The sequence below is a fragment of the Rutidosis leptorrhynchoides genome, chromosome 2, assembly GCF_046630445.1.
Source record: "Rutidosis leptorrhynchoides isolate AG116_Rl617_1_P2 chromosome 2, CSIRO_AGI_Rlap_v1, whole genome shotgun sequence".
Lineage (NCBI taxonomy): Eukaryota > Viridiplantae > Streptophyta > Magnoliopsida > Asterales > Asteraceae > Rutidosis > Rutidosis leptorrhynchoides.
Genome location: NC_092334.1, coordinates 478,815,898 through 478,840,223, shown reverse-complemented (window position 1 = coordinate 478,840,223; position 24,326 = coordinate 478,815,898). Strand labels below are relative to the sequence as shown.

The 24,326-nt window shown below is 38.1% G+C and overlaps 1 non-coding gene across 1 annotated transcript; it reads left to right on the top strand.

Moving 5' to 3' along the window:
• Positions 1-11,052: 11,052 nt before the first annotated feature.
• On the top strand, positions 11,053-11,159 carry LOC139894964 (small nucleolar RNA R71). The gene has a single exon (XR_011775437.1). It is a non-coding gene; the product is annotated as a small nucleolar RNA R71 (small nucleolar RNA).
• Positions 11,160-24,326: the final 13,167 nt, after the last annotated feature.

The window sequence follows — 24,326 nt, the reverse complement described above, 5'->3', positions numbered from 1 at the left end:
TATATAATCCCACCTTCATATAATATTTTTGGCATACTTTAGATCACTAATATTAAAATAATGATAACAAAATATTTCGTACCGTCCTTGGGTAAAGCAATTTCGGTTCTACGACCTAGTGTTTATTCACGACGAATTTTAGAAATCATTTTTTTAAACTTAATGAAATAAAGTAAATTTTGTTTTCAAATTCACACAAAACTTAAATTTAAAAAGCGTATTAATTTCATACAAAACCTACAAATCAAAAAAAATTCAGAATGGGGAGAGAAAACTAGTTCTTTGGTGTCTGCTAGTGGAAAAGACCAATCGGATTCCATTCTCGGAACTACACGAGAACAGAACAACTAACTCTAGATATCATTTTCTTTTAGAACATTTAAATCTCCCCACACTTAAGTAGATGTGGTGTCGAAATTGTGATTAACTTCATTGTCAATTTCTCTTGGACCATAATCAAATTGCATATCTGTAACTTTTGCTTTAAGCCATTGGTCGGATTCCTGTGTAATATCCACAAATTTAACTAGTTTCGTCTTTTCTTTTGGCGATAGATTGGATACTAACCGGTTACACAACTTAAAGCTCCCCTTGGTTCTAGCATCGCAAATCCGTTTAATAAGTTTCTTCATTGAACTGTTATTAACGGGATCATTTAATTTCGTATCAACAACGGGGTTCTTTGTTATCAAGTCATCATTAGGTGTCACTTCATCTTCCCCACACTTAGGCATTTTATTATTGTTAAGCATTACCGTTGGAATTAGTAAAACAACATGGTTCTTACCAATCGTTTTTGTTGGTTCAACAGTTTTGGTTGGTGGAGATTTAGACTTTCGAATCACAAAGGTGACCGATTTGTCACCATCATTAAGTTTCATTCTACCATCTCTTACATAAAATAACACCCCGGTGGACGCTAAGAATGGTCGACCTAAAATTAGATGTAACACCCCGTTTTTCCCCGTACATGATTTATAGGTGTATTGTGTATGTACGACAGGCGTATGAAGGGTTCGATACATGTTTGGGTGTTAAAGTCTTGTATGCGAGAAAATGTGTCAGGCCACGTTGGGTGTCGCGGCGCGACAAAGGGAGCCGCGGCGCGGCGTTTCAAATAAATCCAGATCAGAAAGCTTGTTAACAAAGTCACCAGTTCGAGGCAATCGTCGCGGCACGACGAATTATGCCGCGGCGCGGCGAATGGTGTGAACTGGCACCAGATTCTTGTAAATTTAAATGAAGTTCAAGGGCAATTTGGTCTTTTCGCGTTTGAGCCAGATTTGAGGATTTAACCTCATCCATTCATTTCATTTCTCATTTTAATTTTCCTTTTCTTTTCATTTTTCCTCTCAAACTCAAACACCCATTTGATTTCAAAAGGATTTTTGGAAAGGAAGGATCGGGAGTTGATCCTTGGCGTAGTTGACAAGTGTGTTCTCCTCGTTCTTAGCTACACGGTGATACTAGTGGTAAGCTCTAACTCCGAAATTCATTTTCGTGTTCATCATTCAAGTTTAGGGCTTTTGATTGTATGATTCATAGGTGAAACCCATTTAGTTGTTAATTGAAGGTTAACACCAAGATTCGGGTTTTTTGTTGTTAATGTCGGGTTTTGGGTTTGGTGTGCAAGTTCATGCTTGTAAGACTTGTAAATGGTGTATAATCACTAGTATTAGTGATTATTGAGGTTTTGGGGACATTTAGGGTTCTTGGAGTTGACTAATTTTGACTAGAGCCAAAATTAGGGTTTGGGGATGATTTTGACCCGATTGTTGATTTATTAAGGTTTATAAACTTAAAATGGATTAAGTTGAAGTATTAAACCTAGTTAAATGTGTTTTGGTGTCAAGACTTGTAAACTGTGAGATTTTGACTTAATAGGTCAAAATTAGGGTTTTGGTGTCAAAATGGGTGAGACATGTGTTTAACACTTGTGTTTGGGTTTACTTGGCATATTAGGACCATTTTCACCCGTGTTAGTAATTATTGGTTAGTTTGGGTGCGGTTTGTACTTGGAATTACATTTGGGTCGAATTTGCACTAAGTGTCAAATTGGGTTGGTTTGTAAATCCAATCTAAGTGTGTTGTTGAATTTGTGATAATGGAATAGGTACTTTCCATTGACGAGTTGCGGATTACTTGGTTGCATTCATCAAGGCTTAAGGTGAGTGTTAATATCCTATATGCATATGTATGTGTAGGATGGGTGCGGGTCGGGTGAAGTGGTTCTCGGTTATAGAGCTCACTTCACATATAGGTGGATTGATGGACTTGTGTGTAGGTCCAATTGGCACGGTTGTGCGTTTTGGTTGACCATCTTTGACGAGGTGCACACCTTGCGTGTACTCTATCACATGGGCATGTGATGTGGATTATATAACCCCAATGGCGAAGGGTTAATATTGTGAGTGGAATAATTATGCGTGAACGTATATAATGTATTTATTTGTGTGGTATGAATGTGGAAGTGTCGCGGTGTTCAAGACACCACATTCTAGGTAACGAGTAGTATTGTCGCGGTGTTTAAGACACTACTCCTTGTGTAATTGACTTGTGGGATTGTCGCGGTGTTTAAGACACCACAATGTCGTGAGAGTGGAAGTTTCGCGGTGTTCAAGACACCACTCATTGTATTGAATGAAGTGTGGGTTCGTCGCGGTGTTTAAGACGCCACATTGTTGTAAGGGTGAGTTAGTCGCGGTGTTTAAGACATCACCCGGGGGACTAGTGATTACGCGGTGTATAAGTAACACTAGTGGATGTTATGAACTCCAACGGACTTACATGTACCGTTCTCTTGTATACTTGGTTAACCATGGTTATTGTGTTGTAAGCGTAAGCAAATTATGTTATTCGAGAGATATATACATATATATACATATATATTGTATACATATAATGTTGTATTGTCGTGTTGTAGCTAACCCTCCGGGTGTAGCTTATTGGCATGGTTCACATCGTTGTTGGCAAACTTATATTTTGTTGATGTATCTTTAGCTCATTGCTTAGTGATCTTACGGTATGCTTAGACTAGCTTGCCTTTATGTTTGGATGCTCCGGTATGCGGTATTTGCTATTTTGTGGCGTGTCCATTTTATGCATATATATGTATGTAGTATATTCTCACTCACTAAGCGTTAGCTTACCCTCTCGTTGTTGATATTTTTATAGGTTCGCATGCTTGGCGGCTCGGGTAAGCTTGGGAATTAGAGATCTCGGCTAGGTTGCTTTAGAAGATCTTGCTTTTGGACTCGATTAGGATTTGGGTAGCGTAGTCCCAAATCACCATGCTCGGTTTTGTGTAAACGTAACTAGTCGGGTCATAATGATTATAACCGGTTTACGATTTAATTAATGAACCATTGTATTAAGGAGTTTAAATCATTAATGTATGTTTTAAGTTCGATGAACTTACTTTGATAACAAATACGTTTTGGAATATGTGTAACGGGACCTAAAGTATTATTTAACGCGTATTAAAAGGAAAAATTTTTATGGGCCGGTTTTAATACGGGTTGGGTTATTTCAAGTGGTATCAGAGCATGGTCTAAGGGATTTAGGTGACTTGAGATAGGTGCCTAGACTTAGACTTTTGTGTGTGCTTAATTTGTTGCGGGACATGTAGGAGTACGGGTCGGAATGGGTTCTAGCTAGTGCCTTGTTTATAGGTTGACTAACATTTATATTAGTAATGCGAATATTATTAATATGCTATTGTGATGTGATAATAATTCTCGCGTGTGTTTATATCACGTAGAATTTTGTTTGTGTTTGCATATATCATCGAGCGAGACGGTTGTTGTACTAACGAGCCGATACAGCGTGTATGCGTAATAAGGACTTGCAAACCTTATTACGGGTGCAAATCGTTTCTAGCAAGTGATGTACGACAAATGTTTAGCAAGATGGGGCGGTGTTGTGCGTGTGATTTACACGTTCGTGGTCTAACCGCTTTGCATTCCTTAGAATGGCGACGGGAAATGGGATCGGGACGAACGACGATGAGTTTAACACTAGAGTTGCTGCCGCCGTTGCGGAGCAAATGAGTGCGTTTCGAGAAGAAATGGATAGGAAGTATTCCGAATTTCGAAATGGTGGAGAAATGGAGCATTGTCTTAAAAGCTTCATGAGGACTAAACCTCCGATGTATGACGGGAAACCGGATCCTTTAGTAAGCACAACTTGGATCTCGAATGTTGAAGGGTGTTTTCGTACTATTGAATGCCCTCCCGAGAAAAAGACAAGACTCGCTACTAGTTTATTGCGGGGTAGGGCGAAGGATTGGTTGGATGGTAAGATTGATCTTGTCGGTGGTGAGCCGTTTATGGCATTATCGTGGGACGATTTTAAGAAGGAATTCTTCGAGGAGTTCCGGACTTCGGCCGACTTGTCGGAATTGCGTGAAGAGTTGCGAAACTTGCAACAGGGATCTATGGATTTGAATACTCTCAAGACGACCTTTATGGCGAAGACTCGTTTTTGCCCGGAGTATTTAGGGAATGATCGGTTGTTGATGGAGGATTTCTATCGAACCTTGAATGATGACTTGAAGAATAAGATTAGTCGGGGTCACGCGAAATCCTTTGCGGAATTATTCGCCGTGGCTAGAGGTTTCGAGTCGTATTCACGATCAAAGAAGGGTGAACCTTCGAGCGAGAGAAGGGTTGTTTCGCATGGTGCTCCGAGTAAGAGGACTAAGGGTCCGAGTGTGAGCACGGGTGGTACACGGACGGGTATATTGGATTCTAGTGCGTCTAGATGTTACAATTGTGGCGTAAGGGGTCACAAGTCGTGGGAATGTTCGGTACCAAAAGGCGATGGCATGGTGTGCTTCAATTGCCAAGAAGAAGGACATCGTAAGTCGGAATGTCCCAAGTTAGCGGGGACGGGGCCGGCAAGGAGACGTTAAGGTACGTTTCGTTTTAATAAATATGTCTTTTGATTATTTATTAAGTGCCGTTTGAAGTTGAGTTTATTAAATGCATTGTGTTGTGCATGTTATTGATATGGGTGATGTTCCTAATGGAAGTACCCTATGACGACGTTTTGATTGACGGGCGAAGGGCGTAAGACTTGGTGTAACCAAGCATTCCTTGATATTTGTAAAATGTTTCTACCAAGCCATGGAAATGGGTTGGTGTTCGGTTGTTAAGCGCGTGTTCGCTTTTGTGTTGAGGTCGATGAACCGTGAGGTTTGACGGGTGGGCTGAAACCCTTGAGATTGAGTGTTTTGAATCTCGATGTATGTTGGTAATGGAGTCTTTATGACGCGACATTAGGTGCCTCTTTTATACCTACTAGCGTGGTGTTCGACTCCGATTATGTTGCGGTTACATTGTACTTAGGGTACCGAAGTGAAATCCTTAGGTACATGAGTGACTAGGTGTAATTTGACAAACTAAAGCAATTGGATGATTGCGAAGGTATGGTTTGTGTAATCGTGGTACACTTTTTGCTCGAAGTGTTTAAGGATTGATTGAAATCCGTTGTGTGCTCAAGGCTGGAGCAAGATATGGTGACGGGTCGTGTGAGCCCAATCTTTGTAAAGTCTACCTTAGGTAGCATTGTACGGTTGTACGAGTTGTGGATATGGGACGTAGTTCCAAATGGGGGAGTTACACTCCCGCACGAGGAAGTTTTAGTGTGAGATTTCGGATGATGCTTTTGGTAGATCCGGAAAATGTTGTCGAGACCTGATTTTGGTCGATTTGTGGTAGATTACAATTTCGGATAAATTGTACTTATGGTTTGGGTTTGAATTATCACCGAGGTGGTAATGTGGTAAATCTCGATTGAGAGATAATGGACGTGTTTGGCGAGCAAGGTGAAATCCTTCGGTTAAGGGAGGTGTGTGTCGGATTCTCTTCTAGAGAATAATTGTTTTGTGCCTATGTTCGATATAGGTGGTTCTTGCTCGTGTATGTGAATGGTTAGTGGTATCCGTTAGGATTCACTATGGCGTAGCAGAGCGCGATGTTACGCTACTCGTCGTTCGAGGCCAAAAGGGCGTTGATTGATGAAGCATGACTTTCGGGTCCGCTGACTTCATCATGGTATTGGTGATTGATGAAGCATGACCTTTAGGGTCCGCTGACTTCATCATGGGAGTATGCGATTGGTGGAGCATGACCTTCGGGGTCCGCTGATTTCATCATGAGCGAGGTGTTATATCGGTGAAGCATGACTTTCGGAGTCCGCTGACTTCATCCGGTGTTGAGATTGGTGAAGCATGACCTTCGGGGTCCGCTGACTTCATCATGGGATTATTGATTGGTGAAGCATGATATTCGGGTTCGCTGACTTCATCATGGTAGTGAATCGCGTGTAGTTCTGATTCACTAAGGCGCGTATGTTTTCGGCCAGCCTTCGTGTTGTGTGATCTGTCGGTTGTTTTATACACCGATGGTGGGGTCGTAAGGACCGTGATGTTGATCTGTTGGTAGTTTTATACACCAATGGTGGGGTCGTAAGGACCGTGTTGTGTGATCGATCGGGTGTTTTTATACGCCGATGGTGGGGTCGCGAGGACCATGTGGTATGATTAGTGATGCGATCGCCGTGTTTCGCTCACGTGTTGTTACAAGTGTGACGATAGTCGATTTTGTACACCTTTGGATTTGGCGTTTTCATAGTCGTTTTGGGCGCTATCGGTTTTAGCCTTTTGATTATGATGTTACGGTAGTTGCGTATTGATCGTATTGCGCACTACAAGGGATGTTTAGTGATTGGTGTTATCCGTCAGGATTCGTTGGTTCGGTCTTCATCGTTTCGGATTGTTGACCTTAGGTTGAGACTTGGTTGCTTTTAGCGTTGTACTCGGTAAGGGTACGCTAAGGGGTTGATATCTCTGTACGAGATTGGTTGAGTTTTCCCGATGTTAGGGAATGAGCATGGTTTTAGTGCTCGGATTGTGGATTTGATAAATCGCGGGTGACGATTTAGTTGTTAAAGGCAATTCAGTGGGAAGAATTGCTTAGGAAAGTCGGTTTGGACTTATGTTTGAGGACTGTGAAGTGTGGTCCGTTTGGTTAAATGACAAGGATCACGAGGACGTGATCGAGTCTAAGTGGGGGAGAGTTGTAACACCCCGTTTTTCCCCGTACATGATTTATAGGTGTATTGTGTATGTACGACAAGCGTATGAAGGGTTCGATACATGTTTGGGTGTTAAAGTCTTGTATGCGAGAAAATGTGTCAGGCCACGTTGGGTGTCGCGGCGTGACAAAGGGAGCCGCGGCGCGGTGTTTCAAATAAATCCAGATCAGAAAGCTTGTTAACAAAGTCACCAGTTCGAGGCAATCGTCGCGGCGCGACGAATTAGGCCGCGGCGCGGCGAATGGTGTGAACTGGCACCAGATTCTTGTAAATTTAAATGAAGTTCAAGGGCAATTTGGTCTTTTCGCGTTTGAGCCAGATTTGAGGATTTAACCTCATCCATTCATTTCATTTCTCATTTTAATTTCCCTTTTCTTTTCATTTTTCCTCTCAAACTCAAACACCCATTTGATTTCAAAAGGATTTTTGGAAAGGAAGGATCGGGAGTTGATCCTTGGCGTAGTTGACAAGTGTGTTCTCCTCGTTCTTAGCTACACGGTGATACTAGTGGTAAGCTCTAACTCCGAAATTCATTTTCGTGTTCATCATTCAAGTTTAGGGCTTTTGATTGTATGATTCATAGGTGAAACCCATTTAGTTGTTAATTGAAGGTTAACACCAAGATTCGGGTTTTTTGTTGTTAATGTCGGGTTTTGGGTTTGGTGTGCAAGTTCATGCTTGTAAGACTTGTAAATGGTGTATAATCACTAGTATTAGTGATTATTGAGGTTTTGGGGACATTTAGGGTTCTTGGAGTTGACTAATTTTGACTAGAGCCAAAATTAGGGTTTGGGGATGATTTTGACCCGATTGTTGATTTATTAAGGTTTATAAACTTAAAATGGATTAAGTTGAAGTATTAAACCGAGTTAAATGTGTTTTGGTGTCAAGACTTGTAAACGGTGAGATTTTGACTTAATAGGTCAAAATTAGGGTTTTGGTGTCAAAATGGGTGAGACATGTGTTTAACACTTGTGTTTGGGTTTACTTGGCATATTAGGACCATTTTCACCCGTGTTAGTAATTATTGGTTAGTTTGGGCGCGGTTTGTACTTGGAATTACATTTGGGTCGAATTTGCACTAAGTGTCAAATTGGGTTGGTTTGTAAATCCAATCTAAGTGTGTTGTTGAATTTGTGATAATGGAATAGGTACTTTCCATTGACGAGTTGCGGATTACTTGGTTGCTTTCATCAAGGCTTAAGGTGAGTGTTAATATCCTATATGCATATGTATGTGTAGGATGGGTGCGGGTCGGGTGAAGTGGTTCTCGGTTATAGAGCTCACTTCACATATAGGTGGATTGATGGACTTGTGTGTAGGTCCAATTGGCACGGTTGTGCGTTTTGGTTGACCATCTTTGACGAGGTGCACACCTTGCGTGTACTCTATCACATGGGCGTGTGATGTGGATTATATAACCCCAATGGCGAAGGGTTAATATTGTGAGTGGAATAATTATGCGTGAACGTATATAATGTATTTATTTGTGTGGTATGAATGTGGAAGTGTCGCGGTGTTCAAGACACCACATTCTAGGTAACGAGTAGTATTGTCGTGGTGTTTAAGACACTACTCCTTGTGTAATTGACTTGTGGGATTGTCGCGGTGTTTAAGACACCACAATGTCGTGAGAGTGGAAGTGTCGCGGTGTTCAAGACACCACTCATTGTATTGAATGAAGTGTGGGTTCGTCGCGGTGTTTAAGACGCCACATTGTTGTAAGGGTGAGTTAGTCGCGGTGTTTAAGACATCACCCGGGGGACTAGTGATTACGCGGTGTATAAGTAACACTAGTGGATGTTATGAACTCCAACGGACTTACATGTACCGTTCTCTTGTATACTTGGTTAACCATGGTTATTGTGTTGTAAGCGTAAGCAAATTATGTTATTCGAGAGATATATACATATATATACATATATATATTGTATACATATAATGTTGTATTGTCGTGTTGTAGCTAACCCTCCGGGTGTAGCTTATTGGCATGGTTCACATCGTTGTTGGCAAACTTATATTTTGTTGATGTATCTTTAGCTCATTGCTTAGTGATCTTACGGTATGCTTAGACTAGCTTGCCTTTATGTTTGGATGCTCCGGTATGCGGTATTTGCTATTTTGTGGCGTGTCCATTTTATGCATATATATGTATGTAGTATATTCTCACTCACTAAGCGTTAGCTTACCCTCTCGTTGTTGATATTTTTATAGGTTCGCATGCTTGGCGGCTCGGGTAAGCTTGGGAATTAGAGATCTCGGCTAGGTTGCTTTAGAAGATCTTGCTTTTGGACTCGATTAGGATTTGGGTAGCGTAGTCCCAAATCACCATGCTCGGTTTTGTGTAAACGTAACTAGTCGGGTCATAATGATTATAACCGGTTTACGATTTAATTAATGAACCATTGTATTAAGGAGTTTAAATCATTAATGTATGTTTTAAGTTCGATGAACTTACTTTGATAACAAATACGTTTTGGAATATGTGTAACGGGACCTAAAGTATTATTTAACGCGTATTAAAAGGAAAAATTTTTATGGGCCGGTTTTAATACGGGTTGGGTTGTTTCAGTTTGAGTCCTCTTCTATGTCAATGACAATAAATTCAACTAGAAAGGTTAAATTACCTACTTGAACGGGTAGGTTGTCAGCAATTCCAACTGGGTGCTTAATGGTTTGATCAAAGAGTCGAACACTCATTTCCGTTGGACTTAACTCACCTACACCTAATCTCTTATATAATAAAAGAGGCATAACACTTATACTCGCACCTAAATCTGCTAGTGCATCATACATGACACAATCACTAAGTAGACAATGAACAATAAATTCACCCGGATCACCCAACGTGGGTGGAGGTTTTGGTGGAACTGTCTTCACCGGGTTTACTTATACGGTTTTTGTTTCTTGCACTTTCTTATTCTTCTTCTTCTTTCCAAAGGTATCACAAACTTTATTGCCTATCACTTGCTCATACTCAACTCCTTTTCTTGGAAACGGGATGGGTGGTCTGTATGGTGCCACCACTGGCTTTACATACTCGGGTGGTGGTGGTGGTGTTGTAACTTCTTCATTGTTACTCACATCGAAAACCTTCCCATCTTCTGATGCTGGTTTTTTAGAATTCGTTGATACCATATTAACATTCTCATTCCGAGGATTTACTTCAGTATTACTCGGTAGCTTTCCTTGTTCCCTCTCACTCATCATGCTAGCAAGAGTACCTACATGTTTTTCTAGATTCAAAATGGAAGCTTGTTGAGTTCTTAATGACTGATCAAACCTCTCATTCGTTTGGGTTTGAGATGTAATAAATTGTGTTTGAGATTCCATTAGCTTTGCCATCATTTTTCCAGATTTGGCTTTTTCTCTTCGATTTGTTGTGGTGGTTTATACAAGCTAGGTCTTTGTTGATTGAAAGTGTTGTTTTGAGTTGGTTGGTTATTCGGACCTTGTTAGTTGTATGAGTTATTGTTGGGTCCATTTGGATTGTAACGAATGTTTTGATTTCGATTGAAGTTTGGCCTTGGCGGTTGATAATTATTTTGATAATTATTTCCCGGCCTTTGGTTCATGTAGGAAACATTCTCACGTTGTTCCATCGTTTGTTCAATGTGACAATCTTTCGTTAAGTGTGGTCCACCGCATTGCTCACAACTGATTCGTATTGCATGAATATCTTTAGTCATCTTTTCCATTCTTCTCTCGAAAGCATATATTTTTGCGAAAACGGAATCAAAGTCATGGCTAGAATCGGCTCTAGCCTCTTTAGATGAACGAAAGATATCTTTTTCCTGGTGCCACTCATGTGAGTGGGAGGCTGTGTTATCAATAATTTTGTGAGCTTCTGTTGCGGTTTTCTTCATAATGGAGCCACCAGCTGCTGTGTCGATGTCTTTTCGTGTAGCAACGTCGACACCTTGGTAGAATATTTGTACTATTTGATAAGTGTCTAAACCGTGTTGAGGACATCCTCTCAATAACTTTCCGAATCTTATCCATGCCTCATATAGCGTTTCATTTGGCTTTTGCGCGAACGTAACAATTTCTCCTTGAAGTCTCACGGCTTTAGATGCCGGAAAGAATCTTTTAAGAAAATTTTCAACTAAGACATCCCATTTGTCAATCGCCCCTTCAGGTAACGATTCTAACCAATCTTTGGCTTCTCCCTTTAAAGTCCAGGGAAATAACATAAGATAAATAGTTTCATCCTCAACTTCTCAGAATTTAAATAGATTACAAATCCTATTAAAAGTTCGAAGATGTTCGTTTGGATCTTCTTTTGCTGTACCACCGAATTGGCATTGATTAGTGACCATGTGTAAGATTTGTCCTTTGATTTGAAAATATGGCGCACTAACATCTGGCTTAATAATGGCGTGATCTTGGCCCGTGCGTGTGGTTCTCATTCGGTCTTCCATACTTTGAGGTTTCGTTTCTTCCATATCTGAATTTTTTGAATTCGAATCACTAGAGGATTCTGATTTAACGGTTTGTGGTTCAGGAAGAATGATTAGTAGTTCAGGATCTTGGAATTGTCCTTGAATATCCTCCGGGTTTTCAATTGTGAAGTTGGTTTCAACAATTGGATTATTGGAAATTTGAGTTGGAGTACTTGTTCAACTAGATGATGATTCTAAAGAAAAATCAACGGCGACAATATTGACTAGATGTCTTTATCGAGTTACAGGTGGTGAACGTATGAAAGGTGGTGAACGTTTTGCTCGGTGCATTCACAGAATATCCTATTAGTTATAAAGATAAAAATTATATAAGTTATCAAATTAATAGACTTTTCTGATTTTGCCCACGTTTCGAATAGCCAATAGATGCAGCAGGTAGCCAGGACCCTTTAAATCGGAAGCCCACAACTCGCCACTAACAAATTCAACTATTACTACGAACCAGAAAATTTTGGATGTCTATCAATTTAACCGCTTAAAATAATTTTTTGTCGAAATTTAAAGAAAATAAGAATCTATGTCCTAAAAACTAGAGCGTAGAAATGAGAAAGAAAAAGAGCGTCGAAAAATAAGAGGTCGAAAAACAAACGTCGAAAAAAATAGTCGAAATCTAATAATAAGAAAGTAAAGCGTTGAAACTTAAAAGTCTAAAAACTTAAGACTAAAAAGTTGCGCCTAAAGGTATTAAAGCTTAAAATGAATTCTATATCCAAAACGGCAATAACTTAATTAGGCATTAAAATCGAAAAACTGCGTCGCAAAATTCTGAAGCGCCTAAATCTTAATCTAAAGAAAAAGCACTTAAGGGATTTTACGGCAAAGCTTAAAAATCTCGGAATCTAAAATTAACTATGGCAAAACTAAACTTAAAACTATATAACGAACGATAAATATACAAATTACGAATAAAAAGCTACAAAATATAAAAAGAAGCTAAAGTTATAAAAATACAATAAAAATATTATTTTTATATTATTTATATAAAAGGATTAAATTTATATAATTAATAAAACTAATAAAACTTAAATTACAAATTAAAACTACAAACTAAACTAATTAATATTTTAATTAAACCCTAATTAAAATTAATTAATAGTAATTATAATTACAGAACCCTAATTCGATCAGACAAATGATTCAGACCTGTCAAGTCAAGTCATGCGATCGCATAAGTTTTCAAGGTCTTATCCATGCGATCGCATAGGCCAGAATTTCGGATCCAATTGTTGGGCTGCTACAGTACTAGGCCCGAATTCTTTTTATTTTTTATTTTGATTTTAATTTTCTGATTTTAATTTATAGAAAATATTTATATATAATAAACTTATATATTAAAATCTAAAAAATAAAAGTACTTTATAATTTTATAAATAAAGTCTTAATATATATATATATATATATATATATATATATATATATATATATATATATATATATATATTATTTTATTTTTTTAACACTTATTATAAATACAAAATATTTTTACGAAATTAAAATTAAAAATTATATATTTTTAATATAGCGTGTTTCACCGACTCCCCGGCAGCAGCGCCAAAAACTTGATGTGCGCGCGGAGGTGTACGAAATATATATATTTTACTACGAAATACGGTGCAAATTACACAAGTTTTAATTATTTATTTACATATGGGATATACCTAAACCTTGCTACAACACTATAGGCAGTGTACCTAATAGTAGAATAGTGTAGTTTTTAGTAAGTCCGGTTCGTTCCACAGGGAGCTAGTGATATGTACTATATTTTTAACAACTATATATATATATATATATATATATATATATATATATATATATATATATATATATATATATATATATATATATATATATATATATATATATATATATATATAAGTAGTATTATTATTATAAAGGGGGGTTTTACCGTTTAATGACTGGTTTGTCGATTTTATATTTTAAGCGTAAAGATAAATGACGATAATTAAAGTTCATAAAATAATAACAATATTAAAATGACAATAAATAAAATGATAGTAAATAAAAGTGCGATAGAATATGAAAAAAAACAATTATGCTTATTTAAACTTCTGTAACCATGATGTTTGACGTTTTGATTTTAATTTATTACTCTGAGTTAATTGTCCTTTGTCCTGGATTATTTGAAACCTATCTGGTTTTTGTCCATAATAGTTCATCGGTCATAATTATAAAATGCTCGTCAAATTAACCTTATTCCCGAAGTCAAATATTCCAACTAATTAGGGATTCGAACTGTAACAAGGTATTAATACTTTGTTTAATGATTACACTAGGTTATCGACTGCGTATAATCCAAGGTTTTAATACTTTGTTAACAATTACACCAATTACCCTTGTATGTAATCCACCCCTGTTATAATTAGTCCATGATACATTAATTTATTCACTTGGCCATAATGAATAATAAATTACCCAATCCAATTGATTAAATTAAATGATTTGTAAGAGATGTCGTATAAACGTCACTAAATAGGACATGCATAACAATTTAATAATTATTAGATTAACTAATTTGAAGATAGGTTCGACAGATTCCAATGAGTTGTCATTCAATTAGACAATACCCCCCATCTATTAATAGTCCATAGTCCAATGTTCACAAGTGTCGGTCTTTTATCCAAACCCAAATTATGGTACAAAATCCAATAACCCATTTTAATATTTAGTCCAACATCACGATTACTTTGGCTCAAATAAGCATAATAATAACTTAGTTACGAGACATTAATTTATAAAGGAAGAACGTAGCTTACAGTGGTGATTAATCGCGTAACGTTACACGGACAGAGTTCCCACTTACAAAACCTTAAAACATTTCTTACATTAACCCAATTATTATTAAACTTAATTTAAACTTAATATTATAAATATAAATATATATTACATTGAACAGAGGAAGGAAAAGAAAAAGATGTGTATATTTCGGCCAGAAAACGTTCCAATTTATAGATGTGGACAGCCTCCTGAGGCCATGCGATCGCATGAAATTCCCCCTTCCTGGCCATGCGATCGCATGGCTAGCCTGTCCAGCGTACAACCTTCAATTAAATGTGGGCGGCTTTCTTTAAAATAATATATAATATAATAGATATAATTTTATATAATTATATATATATTATATTATATTCTTGTGCCTAGTTGACTGGTAATTTTAGGTCCGTTGACTCGCGCGTTGATGCTCGGTTCATGTCTCGGTTTCGGATTTTCGAACGCCTTTTCGTATGATTTAATATCTTGTACTTTACGTTCCGCAACTTGTAATTTGCACAAAAATTAATTTTTCTTAACTTCCAAAATCCGCGCAAGTCTTTTAACTCACTTTTTAGGACGCTTTTGAGTGCACTATGGCTTTAAGGATCCTTTTCCAGTTTTAGTGGCACTTTTTCTTCAATTCTTTAATCTTCGTGCTTCGTCTTCGCATTTATTTATTTAAACGATTACAACTTAAAAATAGAACAATTACAACTAAAAATATTACATATTGGAACGATATTGCGCCTAAATATATGTTCATTTAGAGCACTATCACATGTCTTATGACAGGGGCGTTTAGGACTAGTGTAGTAAATATAAGCTCACTGCCTATCCATGAGCCAGCATTCCATAATACCGGCAAAGTAACTGATGAAATCATAGCATGCACTTGTTTTAGCCTTATCTGAATTACAAATTTTATCGTATTTACTTTACTTTACTTTACTCTATCTAGAAAACCCAAAAATTAGGTAATCAACCACTACTCCTGCACCTTAGAATTATCTTAAGTTTTAGATATAGGTTCGATTCTACTGATATCTCAAAAATACGACTCTAGGTCATACTTCCCTTACTCATAATAAGGAGTAGTATGATTTAGGTCCAAATAAATATAAATTTAAAACTAGTACCCTCCCTCTTGGTGGCTGACTCTGACGCGTTGCGACCTGACGACATCGCACGAAATTAAACCGTCCATTTTGGCCATATCAAGAGGGTAGCAATTTTTTGGCGCCGCTGCCGGGGTTCTGGTATCTGACAATACTGCTCTCTATCAAACTCATTCACAAACATTTAAGTGGTGTCTAAGAAAGACAATTATACACGGACTTGGTTGTTGTATTTTTCGAACAGTCTCCAATTATATTGGAACCAAAAGGATCCTGCCTCTCCGTAGTCGGCCTGGCCACTTGGTTTGTTGAATAGTTCGTGCGAAGCTCTGTTATCGAAATACCAGGGAATCAGTAGCAAGAACCAAAAACATATCTATAATTAGGATAATTAGAATACCTTTGCTTAGAATACCTTAGATTAAGATTACCTTAGATTACTTTAGATGGCCTTAGACTAAAATAGGAACCTAGTTTATCTTTTTAAAATTTAAAACAACAAAAAGAGGCATACCCAGTGTATGACCCAAACCCGATCTAGACCAGGGCCGTTGTTATTCGTACCTGATCCAGACGCCATAATCTCTAAAGCACGCAAGGAAGCATGAATCAGAAAACAAATGACGTTACGTGTTACTTTAGCAAAAAACACCAAACCCTCGATTGAAGGTCGAGGAGGACCGATCAGATTTCCAGAGATTCAAACAACCCTAGGACAATTGATAGTTTCAAATATTCGACTTACACCGCTCTCTTGGGACGAACTTGATAAGAATACTTACATTGAAGTGCTATAATAATCAGGTTCTAAGTGCTCGTTAGTTGTGTGTGCTTATTTGTAGTGTTTGAATCATATATAAATTTAGAGGGTAAAAGATGTACATCGTTGTATATCATGCACATCATCATCAACAACCAATGAAAATCTCAATAGTGCACCAACTACATGGTGACTACGCACGCGCCGAACTTGTGAGTTTGCTCACTCACCTTAGCTAACCGAAACCACCGTAACACTTCCCGACTCACAATGAACCCGATGTGACAACAAGCACATCACCCGAGACAACTATATCCTAGGAACCAATAAAAGATTCCTAATTCGTCCCGATTCTACCCCAACCATGCCACGTTTCCTCTGTTCGGTACTCGTCATGTCTTGCTTGGTGTCAAGATACACTTTCGTAATAATGGTGATCAGTCACTATTACAATTGCGTACCTTACCATTTTCACATGGTCACGTAAAGTACTTTACCCGGACTGACGTAACATTCACACAAAATAACACGCGATAACTCCTAGTACCCGAATGACCAAAGTCCTTACCGTGAACTTGATCACTCAAAACCGCCAAACATCTGAACCTCTCCAATAGATTCGTCCCTAGGATACCGCACCAATAGATACATGTATATACACCTATATACAATATAATAATAAATGCACATAATCAGAACCGCAAAGTCATCCCACTACTTAAGGATTTGTCGTCAAAGCAAATTCCTAGTCAACCTACTACTTTAGGCCACTATCTATCTAAGGTACAAGCGCAATACCAATTAAGGCCCCACATATCCACATGTCATAGTTAAGGTACCTATGCTAAGACACTAACTATTACTATCTCGGCCCGTATTTCTACAAGTCCGCATACAATTCCACACCGTCAAGTCTAAGTCTAGGCACCTATCAAAAAGTTACCTAGATCCCTTAGACCATGCTCTGATACCACTTGAAACAATCCCAAATCCGTTTACCAAAAACGAGCACTATTTTTGTTTTAAGTTAGATAAAGTTAAATACATCATAATACAAGATCCGTTTAACAATAGTTTTAACGTGCCCAATATACAACAAAATAAATGTTTAACATGTGACTAAATCCAAAACGTGCAATTCGACGCCTTTTGACCCGTTACACAACAAGTGGGTAATTACAATTCATTTACACTACAAACCAGGTTAAGACTCGATAACCCAACCCGATACCAAGAGCATAACCCCGGGGACTACTGAATCCCCAATCCACGTCCAAATATCCAAAAGCTAATCCTCCAAGCTTAAGCAACATCTATCAACCCTAGTCTAGCAACTAGGTAACACCACATCAACGATACCTATAAAAAGGTAAACAACGAGAGGGGTAAGCATGAAGCTTAGTGAATGCAATAATTATACATATACATATATAATCTACTTACTCGCAAACACTTACACAAATACCGCATACATGCTAGCAATCTAATTAGCATATCATCGCAAAGTAATAAGCTAACACTCTCCAATACCGCAAGCTAGCATAACCAAAAGCATGTAATATAAATAATGCTCACGAATTCTACACACACACCACATGGTTAACCATACTCGCGTCATGGTGCTACCGGCTCCGTGGTTCACACCATACTCATTTGTCATGATGTTACCGGCTCCGTGGTTCACATCACAACTTGAGTCATACTCACGCTAAGGCGCTACCGGCTCCGTGGTTCACACCTTAACAACTCGTGCTATAGTGCTACCGGCTCCGTGGTTTACACTACAACACACGTACCATGATGCTACCGGCCCCGTGGTTCACATCATAGCACACTCGCACATGCTATGGCACTACAGGCTCCGTGGTTTATGCCATAGCACACAAACAAATACACCATATACATACACGTATAATTATTCCACTCACCTTGGAATGCCTGCACAAGTCATGTATAACATGATCTCCGTCCTCAAATTCGAGCAAGTAACCACCTATATCACACATAGGCACAATACACACATAAATAACAATTCTCTAAAAGAGAATCTGACACCCACATCCCTTAGCCAAGGGATCTCACCTTGCTCATCAAAACCTGCTCATTTAACACCTAATGGACACAAACCAATTACCACTTCGGGTGGTAATTCAAACTCACTCTACAAAGTACAATTTAACCCAAATCATACTTTACACTAACTAGACCAACCTAGGTCCCGACACTAGATTACTACTAAGGTAGTGATCATTTCAAACGTCATGTACACCAAAACCATAACACGTGCAATATTGACCCATATTGCTTTTGACCACCTTTGACTTATGTTAAAGCATCACTTTGACTCAAAATCACTTCTCATGAGCGATTATTTTCACAAACACCATTTAACACTTAACACAAGTGTTTAAACATCCATTTGACCAAAACTAGTGTCATTACCAAATTCGACCCAATCATCTTACCCATTTTGACATAAGTCCTAAAAATGCCCAAAATTACTAACGGCTAGTGATTATATTTTCAAAACACCAATTAACACCTAAATCAAGTATTTACATACTTGATTCACCAAAACTTGACTCAAAACTCATTTTGACACCAAACCAAGTCAACACCCATTTTGACTAGCAAACTTGTTCTTAAGAACATCAAAATCACTAACAACCTTTCAATCTAGTGGTTTAACACCCAAACCATGACAAATACTTCCAAATTCATCATCAAACCTTAAACCCACAATAATTGGGTTTACTTACACAACACATACAACAAAACCCCTAATTTCATGAGAAACGGGGTTTATAACCCTAACTAGCACAAACCCTAACCCCAAATCAAAATCAAAGTAATTAAAATCGAATCTAGGGTTTACCTCAACTCCAAAACTGAGCTAGTAGCTAAAAACATCAAGGAGAACCAAGACCCGCTTCCAATTTGGGCGAAAATCACCATCTTCATCTTCTATTGAAGGTTTCTCTCACTAGAAACCCTCATCTCTCTCACTAGAGTTTGGTTGGTGAAAAATGGAGATAAAATGATATCTAGATCAGTTTTAGGTATAAAACCCATCCACAAGTGAAAGGACCAAAGTGCCCTTCATTTAATCTCTTAAAAATAGAAAAGAATGCTGAATCAGGTCTTGGCACGGCGTGCCACCTAACTGGCATGGCGTGCCACTTAGGTTCTGAATTTGCTGATGTTGCCTTGGCACGGCGTGCCACTCTGAAACTTATTTTGCTGAATTTTGCTTTGGCACGGCGTGCCACTTTCTTGGTACGACATGCCACTCTGAAACTGAATGTGATGTACAAAATTTAGGGTCTTACTGACAGTTGGAGGAGGTCTCTTCGATCAAATGGCAGGTATTCAGTCAAGAAACTTTCATGCCTCATTGATGATAAGATTTTGCGAGATCCTCAATCCCAACTCAGTATTCCATGGTTAGCTTGTTTACCCCAGAAAATTAACGTATTCATTTGGAGATTAAATCATGATAGATTACCTATGCGGGATAATTTGGTCAAACGTGGGGTATTATTAGAAGAAGATTCTTGCCGATTCTGCCATTCTGAAACTGTATCCAGGGACCATATTATTACTAAATGTAGATATGTTTTAACTCTTAGGAGAGGTTCCAGCACTTGGTGGAACATACTTGGTACCTTGCCTCATGGGGTGTAACACCCTAATATCTATGGTACATAAGTGTAAATATAGTACATAAAGCGTGGGAATAATTCTGGTTTTAAACAGAAGTCGGATTTCTGATCAGGCCTAAGTGCGCTCAGCGCACACTTAGGGGTGCGCGCGGCGCACTCCTACTGTAGCCGGGTTCTGCCTTTTAAATTAGATATTTTGGAAGGGCATTGTGGTAATTTCACTTGGGGACGAGATAAGATCACAGATCAGTGGGTTGGGAGTCATAACTCCACTTTCAACCACCATTTTCTTTCTACTTTAATTCTAGTGAGAGAAACCCAAATTTGAGTGAGAGAAAGCTCAAGTAAAGGAAGAAGGAGCTAGTTTCGGGTCTTAGCTCGAGTTATAAAGTTGTTCATCTCCTCTCTAGCTACGTTTTGGTTGTGGTGGTAAGTTCTAATTTTTATTTCCTTAATTTAATTTGTGTAAGGGTTAGAACTTGAGTTAGTGATGAACATAAAACCTATTGTTGGTGATTTTGAGGGGTTTTGGGTAAGATTGAGTCAAGAGGACTCAAGAATGACTAACCTAGGGTTTCAAAGTAATAATCGGTGTTATTGAGTGTAAAATGGTTAGTTATTCACTAGCTCACTTGTGTTGCTAGTAAAATTGGTTCTAGGGTTTATGGTTGACTTGAAATGGGTCAAATGGGTGGGTTTGACCTAGCGGGATAAATTGAGTATGAAAACACCCTAATTATGTGTTGATGGAAGTCTTAGAACATTAATCACTAGCTTTTAGTGATTAGTTGTGGGTCTCGACCTTTAATGTGCGATTCTAGTGCAAATGGGTCATAAATGCACTAGTAAGGTTAGTTGGTGAGAAGTCCAACTTATTATGTGAATTAATTGAGAATTAATTGTGTTAGGTGACTCGCTTTGAAGGTTACAAGTTATTGTTGGAAATCTCGCCAAGTCGACAAGGTGAGTGGAATGATTATACATGTGTGTATATAATGTATTTACTTGTACGAGATTCGATGTGGGTTTAAGTTCGGGCGATCGATACCACATCGGGTCAATATATGATATGGGTTTAAGTTCGGGCGTTCGATGCCATGTCATGTATGTGTGTGGGCGTGTATAGTGGGTTTAAAGTTCGGGCGTTCGATACCACATTACACGTGGCGGGTGGGTTTTAAGTTCGGGCGATCGATACCACTCAGGGGTTAGTGTTATAATTCGTTGTACGCTAACGGTTGTTGGGAACACCGATGGAAAATTCGAAGTACCATTCCTTTGTACTATTGGTTAACCATGGTTATGTGTTTGTAGTGTGGCACTTTATATTATTCGAGTTATATGTGCTATCGTTTGTGCTAGCTTGTGGTCTTGGAGATTTAGCGTTATACCTTGCGTTGGTATGTCATTTAAATTGCTAACGTGTATGAGGTAATTGTGTATGTGATTGCAAGTAAGTAGGTTATATATGTACGTGTATAATTATTGCATTCACTAAGCGTTAGCTTACCCTCTCGTTGTTTACCTTTTTAGGATCCGGCTTGGATAAGGGCAAAGGTATTCGCTTGGATTAGTGGCTCTCGAGGGTGTTAGCTTTTTGGAAGTTCGACCAAGATTTGGGTAGTTTAACCCCAAACTCCATGCTCTAGTGACGTTTGGCAATTAAACATTTTGTGGTCGAAACTCGTATTTCGTACTTAATGGTATTTTGGGCGTATGTGGGCCCCGCAATGTAAAACTCGTTTTATCATTGATTCGTGCTTGTTTTACTTATACTAATATGATGTGAAAAGCATTTCGTCTAAAAATGATGGGAAGTGTTAGATCTTTTTACGAAAACGGAACAATTTGGACAGCGGGCTGCCAGGCCCTGTGCGCGCCGCGCACAGGTAGGGGTGCGCGCCGCGCACCAAGCCTGGGCAGGCCTGCTTCGAAATTTTTTTTTATTTCGCAGTTTTGGTTGGTTAACGGGTTGAGTCGTTACATGGGGTCTAGCAAACTATAATATTGGTTCTACAGAGGCGAATACCGTATGTTTAGCTTATCGATATGTTATGATTTGGTTGATTTGGAAGTGCATAAGGTGCAAACATGTAGAAATGCAATATTAAATAATCGAGCTCTCTCTCTCTCTCTCTCTCTCTCTCTCTCTCTCTCTCTCTCTCTCTCTCTCTCTCTCCCGCTATGGATCTTAAATAAAAGTCAAAAAATTATAGGAGTTTTGGATAAATGGGGATGGGTGATTTGGAGTTTAACTCACATCTATATGTGCTAGTTTAATGTAGCCGTTTAGGCCTTTTTTGGCGTATCAATGTAATAGTTCAATGGGTCGCTTCTTGTGATCTACGCTGTAATACTTGATCTTGGTGATTATAATACAAATAGCTTAAAAAAAAAATAGGTAGATCATATTTTTATCATTAGATAAATGAAAGTAACAGTCTCTACGCCCACTATATTTCCACGCATTTATGAAAAATTTGGGCAGTCATGAAGGGAGTTCACATGACCCTTGTGGTGGTCTACCTCCACCGGGTACTTGAGAGAATGCATTAACATGTCACTTAGTTCTCAGCGGCATACTGGTCCCACTTCTACTCCGCCACTAACTTCACCTGTCTTACAAATTCAAGACTCGGGTAACTCAAAACATCTCTCAAAGATACCAATGTGATATGGCCAATGGCACATTTTATACACAAATACATGCACAAAATCATTTAATGATAATTAATTTGAATGATACTTTTACCGTTAAAATTTGACCGTTAATTAATAAATGATTTAAATCCGGCCATGTTAAATAATGAGTGAAATAAATAGGAAAATGATAATCTACCCTACGGGCTAATTTCATATTTCCATGAATAAATTGACTCTGAATTTAAGTATGTAAAATGTTATAATATGAAAAATTAACACTTTACAATAAATGATTAAATGTAGCCCTTGAGACTATGTTTAGCAGTCTTCAAATAAATATTACTATATCTCAAAAATAACCGTGATAGCTAATAAAGTATTCGTAACTTCAAGAAATGACTCAAGTTTGGCCTCTAGAGAGTTCGAGATCACTTTTGTCTAAAAATGCATTAACAACATTGAACATGAATTCTTAAAATCGACAACTTACCTGTGCAGTTGGATCAAATCCCTTGAAAGCCCAAAGTATAATGAGGTTGATATGCACCCGTAGCAATTTCAGTATCTCTAGTGCCTTCAAGTGAGCGTTTATTAACGTTTGTTGAACCAACCAATACAAAGTCTTCTTCCACTATCATTCAAAAGTTTAGATACTAAGATAAATACACAACAACAAAAACCGATACCACATGAGTGGTGTATGGGGAGGTGAGATGTAGACAATCATTCTCCTATCCGAGAATAAAGACAAGTCATTTATCCACCCAGAGTGAAAACACTCTCAAAAGTAGAGAAAGTTATCCCTCTCTCGTTTCGACGGATAGAGAGATTGCTTCCGAGTGGACCTCCGTTCAATAAGTAGGAAATTTTTTAGAAAAAAAATAAAATAAAAATTAAAACTAAAATTGAGACGCCATGAAAATGATAAAATCAAATTTCCATGGATTTTAAATCCTGCCTGAAATTTAATTTAAGCTCTAAGAGTCAGTCAATTCGCCAATAATCAACGCTTGTTGTCGACTCAATAACTAGAGCCGTATAGCTACTAAGATAAATGTATACAAATAATTATTTTGTCAAAGTTTAATGTCTATGTTATTTTGTTATTGCATTGTAATAGTGGATTTTTGACCTTCTTGTTGGGATCAACCATATACACGCAACACTTTCGAAATCGATCACCATTACACTAAGAACCACACAACTATGTATTAGTCAAATAATAAAACTGAAACGACTCTCGAATCGGCTCAAAGAGATGCACGAGCCGAGTTCCTGTCGTAACCCGAGAGACAATCGCTCCTCATAAGCTTAAGTAGTGGACTAACCAGGTATCTCCAGGTTTCAACTAAAACCATGGTGGGAGATACAAGTTAGCCACAACTTTAAGCTTATAAGGGACTCAAATTTTAATTCTATAACCAATGTGGGATGAGGGTGTTACAAAAACGATAAACATAAGAAAGTAATACACACACACACACACACACACCATTTTACGTCAAACCTCTCAAGGAAGAGTAAAACCACGGGACCAGCGACCACTGAAATTTCACTATATACAAACAATATTACAAGAATGAACGCTCCATATAACACTCTTGAATATTATCATGTATCTCTCAACACATCTCACAAAGGTAGATTACAACAACGGAATTCACTCTCATCGTTATTGAATCACTGAAATCACCCCACGAGACGGAGTAAGACGACTCTCATAAACTCACTATTTTTCTCTCTAACTCCTCCACTTTTCTCTACATATAATGACTCTTATTTATAGCCAACTATTCCCATCAAAAAGCTCCTG